Raw genomic sequence first — 6000 nt, 5'->3', positions numbered from 1 at the left:
TACTTTCTGAATGAGAAGCCCTCAAAAGTGATGATGTCTTTTAACATTATGAATTTATAGCCATTTTCAGAGCTTTGCAGAGGGGAAAGTACACAAGATACGTCTGATCCGATTGGATTTTTTAATTCAACAGGAAAATGTACTTCTATTCACATAGTTTCACTAATGTGTGTGAAATACCAAAAGAGCCAATAATGCTGGAAGTTGAACAAAAAGGATTGTTCACCACAATGCTTAAAATGACTTGAAGTTTCAAAGGGCTGTAGTTTTGCAACGATTAGTTATCCAGATATACTATTTAAGATCTATGCATGGATTTGGTCTACAAACACCTGTAATTTTTTTCAGATTTTTTCGGAGAGGGTCACCTGCCAAATTGTGCTGAAATTGGGTGATTTCACACGGAATGACTCTACAGTCATTGCCCCTATGCGTGAGTGTGCCGAAGAAACAGACACATTTACATGGACTGAAGCTGCTCAAAGCAGTTTTGAGGAGCACCTCCTGGTAGCTAGTCAAGCTCTTGCTCTTTATGACCACTCCGCTCAGTGATCTCTAAAGATGCGAGTGACTATGGACTGGGTGCTGTGTTTGCCCAAATACAGCTTGACGGCATAAAAAAAACAGTGGCTTTCGCTTCCCGCACACTTTCTACAACAGAGCACAAGTACTCAATTGTGAAAAAAGGAGGCGTTAGCATGTGTGTGAGCTACAGAAAAATGGTGGACATACTTTTGGGGCCATCGTTTTACTCTCAACACAGACCACCAGGCCCTTACCACTTTGCTTACCACCAAGGGTATAGGCAGAGCTAGGATGTGTGTGACTCGCTGGTCTGCACGCCTGCTTTGCTTTGATTATGACATAGCCTTGGCCCACGAGTCACCAAGGAATCATACACACAAAAGAGTGCCTGCGAGATTTATACTGGTGGCCAAAAATGGATTCGGAGGTCCATACCTGCATAGCTTCCTGTATTGCCTGCCGCTCAAACAGCCTTCACTCACTGTTACTTGGTGTTTAAACCCCCAACGTCGTCTTCCAGACAGCGCTGCATGGAAGGCACTAGGGTTAGGCAAGGGTTGGGGTTAGGATTAGGGTTAAGTTTAGGGTTAGGTGCCTTGAAGTTGACGATCGCAGTGCTGCCGTGAAGTCGACGGTGGGGGCTTAAAACACTATCGAGCTCACTTACCCTGCCCCCCTGCAACCTGTCCAGCTGCCTGAGGACCCTTGGCAGAAACTTGGCCTTGATATTGTCAGACCATTTGAAACTGCTCCTCTTGCCTGCCGCTATGCTATAATGCTAGTGGACTACTACTCCAAGTGGCCTGAGCTTGCCTTCACCCACAGCACGACAACTGTAGATGTCGTGAAGTTCCTGATGTCGATATTCAGACGATTTGGCAACCCAGAGTGCATTGTTACTGACAGCTGAGTTTCATTGAGGCACAGAGTATTCGTGTACTACCCTGCAGCTAATGGTGCTGTTGAACGATTCCATCGTTCCCTGAGAAGTTGCCTACAAACAACCATCCTGCAGTCACAGCCATGGAAAGAGGCTGTGCTAGCCTGGCTTCAGGTTTACCATGCAACACTGCACACTACCACGGCCACTTCACCCCATGGCCGTTTGCCGCCATCTTGAATTTATTCCAGCAGCAACTGGAATCCATGCATTTCCACAGAATTATTTTTGGAATCTGATCCCTTATCATACCTGTTCATTCGTACTCGTCGCTCGACTTATCGTGACTAAATTCAAAATGGCGGCAGTAGTTATTATCCTTAACTATCTGTCAAAAATAAGCCCCGCCCCCTGAAACGTCATAAATCAAGTGATAGCCACGCCTCCTTTTTATGCAAATTAGCCATGTGGTTTTCACCACGTGTTGTTTGTTATTGTTATTGTTTTGTGAGTCATGTGACAGTCATGTGACTGGTGTCATACCCCTGGGCGGCCATATTGGATGTAAAGTCATGTGACAGTCATGTGTCTGGTGTCAAACAATGCCACGCCCCCCTTGGCATCCATATTGGATGTAGTGTCATGTGACAGTCATGTGACTGATGTCAAACCCCTGGGCTGCCATATTGGCCCCCAAACCCCCATGTGTGTTTTGTTGTTATTATTATGTGTTATGTGATAAACTTTGTAAGAGTTGTATAGGAGTGTTAATAGCAGGAAATAAACGTATAGTATGCTACTAGCATAGCCAATAACCTGAGCATGTTGTTAGTGGTTTTGGTTGAAAAATGTGTTAGCTAGACGCTATGCATTGTAATGTAACCTTTATAACTGAAATCATGGTGGTCTTAGGTGACAAAAATGATAGTCTATGATCCCCCTACTTTGTAGGGGTGGTGTTTTGTCCGGGCATGTCTCTGAGTGTATTGTTTGAGACCCCTTTCATGTGGGGGGTCTGCCTACTACTTACGTACACTAGTGATGATAACATTGTAAAAGAACTATATGGTTTGTCAGAGTTTCTGGTTGGTTTTATGTTCGAATCTAAAATGTATTTCACTCGCATATTTATTCTTCTATTTTTATTTTGTAGCGCCATCCCATGATCTAGCTGGTCACTGTGTTATCAGCCTCGAAACATCTAGTCTCGCTGACGAAAACGATTTGGGAACGACGTTCGGGGGATCTGAATTAGGTGCTGCGACAAGCAGTAAATCTACATCTGGTACAGAACCAGGCCCGGAGTGGGTAATCGGGAGAATCGGGAGAATTCCCGGTGGCCTGCTTCACTTTTGGGCCGGTCGAGGGAAAAATATTGGCATTTGTCACGTTAATCTATCTTCTCTTAAAGTTGGCTACACACGTTCGCATTCTATGCCTAACACCGCAGCCTCTGCATGGGTTCTCCCCTCCCAAGAAGAGTTAATTGGTTGGGTCCATATAGCCCGTCTTTCCTAAAAAGTTTTCTCAGATACCAGCCGGGCCGGTCCTACCGTAGTGATAAGCGTCAGGGAGGATGGATGGTAGAAAGATGCCATGAGGGACTGAAAAGGCCAGGTAAAAAAGACGAAAAGTATTGGAGTGAAATGCTGCCAAATGTGCCATGTTTCCAATGTTCATGTTTTTGAAGAGGACAGACATAAGTGGCAACTGGTAAAGAGAGATAGCCATGATTATAACATCGTAATTGGGCTAATAACCTACTGGACGTTGTAGCGTTGTCAACCTATTCACAAGTAACATAATGAGTTAAAATATTAGCATTTTGGTATCATCCAATATGGCTATTCATAGACTTTGCAAATATTATGCAAATATTGATAACAAAACTCAAGCTTGATCTGTGTATGCAGTAACCTATAGGCCTAAAAACAAAAGTAGCCTGAGCAGCAGATCAGCCAGTCCCCCGCAATGATGAGCCCGAAATGAAGTAGAAAGGATAATAGAGTTAACCACATGAATTAAAGTTATTTTATGGAAGAAAGAACAGTAGGCTATGACAGCAGTAGGCTGCATGATCAACCTATATGGCTTGTTTGCTCAGAAGTGGGTGTAGTAAAGGAGCAAATCACCAAACAACAACATGATAGCTGACCCATGCAGAAAAAACATGTAAACAATACAGTAGTTCAATATGCCTCTTAGTGGAGTTGTGGGATACATTTCAAATGCTTTATTTCTTCATTCCTGTTTTTGTTAACTTATCAACCTATCCTTGTGGAATAGTGGAATATTAGCCTATAATAAAAACTACAGGATAGTAAGAGCTGAAATGATGCCTTTTTAATCCAATTTCCACCACCACTAAAAAAGGGGGCCGGTCTTGGGCCTGAAACTTCTGGGCTGAAAAGTGGCCCCACTCCGGCCCTGTACAGAACCCTTACCATCTTACGACCATGTCTATTGGAAGGATACTAAGAAGAGACGTTATAACGACTCTGAAGATCTAGCCATAACTGCGAGGCCTGCTAAGCATTTTACTGGGGTAACGCGAGTGATACGGGGTAAGTTGATATTTCCCAATAGTTCATTCTTTCCCCTTTTGATAAAACAGCTGTTGTTACGGGTATGTTTATAACTGTGACACCCACTTTGGGGTAGAGTGTTGGTCTAAATCATTACCGGTGACCATTTGGAGATCTCTGTAATTTTAATGTCTAGTTGTTTTATTCTCCATACATGTATGCCTTCTAAGTGTAGCATGGTAGCATAATGTGTTTGCGGTCATTTCATTTGCAGAAAACGACGCGCACGATGACTTGATAGGTCTTGGAAACGCATCTATCAACAGGGGGAATACACATTCAAAGGACTATCAAACTAATGTTAATACTCAATCAAAGGACATTAACCGTGTGGATTTATGGAGTGATACTATACTAAAAAACTGGATGTCAAACAATTTCCTCCAGTTGAATTCTGACAAAACATAAGTCCTCATCATTGGATCCCAGCACATAGTGAAACAAATGATACAATCCTTAGGTCCCTTTCAATTTTTAGACTGTGTAAAACCTGTTGCAAAGAATGGTGTCTGGTTTGACAATAATTTAAGCTTTGAACGTCACATCACAAAGCTCATACAGTCTTGGTTCTATCACTAACCTTTCCAAGATTAGTTCCATCTTAACTTTTAAAGACACTGAGACCATTATGCATGCATTTATTTCTTCACGCCTGGATTACTGCAATAGTCTTTTTTCTTGTCTGAACCAAAAATCTATAAAGAGACTTCAAACTGTTCAGAATTCAGCTGCCCGGCTTCTTACTAAGACAAAGTACTAAGACATTACTCCTGTTTTAGCCTCACTGCACTGGCTCCCAGTAAGCTTTAGAATTGATTTTAAGATTCTTCTGATTACTTTTAAAGTTCTACATGGCCTGTCTCCCAACTACATATCTGATCTCCTAGTACCTTATACACCTGTGCGTACTTTAAGATCATTTGGTAGCGGTTTCCTAACTATTCCTAAGGTCAATCTCAAAACTAAAGGGGTGAGAGCATTTAGTGTCAGGGCACCTAGGCTCTGGAATGACCTGCCTGATGAAATCAGGTCAGCCAAGTCAGTATGCTCTTTTAAATCCCTCCTTAAAACACATCTTTACAAGCAAGCCTTCCTTAGTTTTGTTTAAGTAATATACTTCATTTTGTGTTAAGTTTATTAAGTTTTATTTCAGTGTTAAGTTTTATTTCAGTAAGTTTTATTTCAGTGTCAAGTTTTATTTCAGTAAGTTTTATTTCAGTAACTTTTATTTCAGTGTCAAGTTTTATTTCAGTATCCTAAGTTTTATTTCAGTGTCAAGTTTTATTTTAGTAACTTTTATTTCAGTGTCAAGTTTTATTTCAGTAACTTTTATTTCAGTGTCAAGTTTTATTTCAGTATCCTAAGTTTTATTTCAGTGTCAAGTTTTATTTCAGTAAGTTTTATTTCAGTGCAAGTTTATTTTCCTTTTTCAAATTTATGTTAAGTTCTAATTGAATTAGTATATATTATCTGATTGTTATATTATTATGTCTTATTTGCATTTTCATATATGTTGATATTGTACAGCACTTTGTAACTTTGTTTTGAAAAGTGCTATATAAATAAAGATTATTATTATTATACAGAACTCGATTTTGACGACCTATCTGACGCGACTTTACTGGAGGCTGCGGATGCTGTCGACCCGTGTGAACTACATGAAAGGTCAGATTCGTTGAATGTTTCTGAACCTGGGAGTGGCTGGGCCCTCTGCAGATTTAGCAGTGTGTGATGTAAACACAGTTCGCTATAATTACACAGATGTAGAATCAGCATTGGATAGTGTTGAGCTGAGACTAATTTATGCTAGATCTGTGGCTCGTAGAGCTACGGATGTAATAGGTCACACAGTGGCAGATCTGCTTATTGGTGCTGTGGAAACTCTGCAAAAGATTAGCCGGGATCATATAAAAAAATTGAGGCAGTTATCGATGGCATACTGAAATGATGATCTGAATGGTGTTTAACCTCGGTGTGATAGATTGTTTATAAGGTTCATGTTTATTTTTT

This window comes from Alosa pseudoharengus, unplaced genomic scaffold, assembly GCF_046254945.1.
Source record: "Alosa pseudoharengus isolate Yale_2024_CS ecotype anadromous, Long Island Sound unplaced genomic scaffold, YU_APseudo_1.1 YU_APseudo_1.1_scf_19, whole genome shotgun sequence".
NCBI classification, from domain to species: domain Eukaryota; kingdom Metazoa; phylum Chordata; class Actinopteri; order Clupeiformes; family Clupeidae; genus Alosa; species Alosa pseudoharengus.
Note: the sequence above shows the minus strand (reverse complement) of the source record.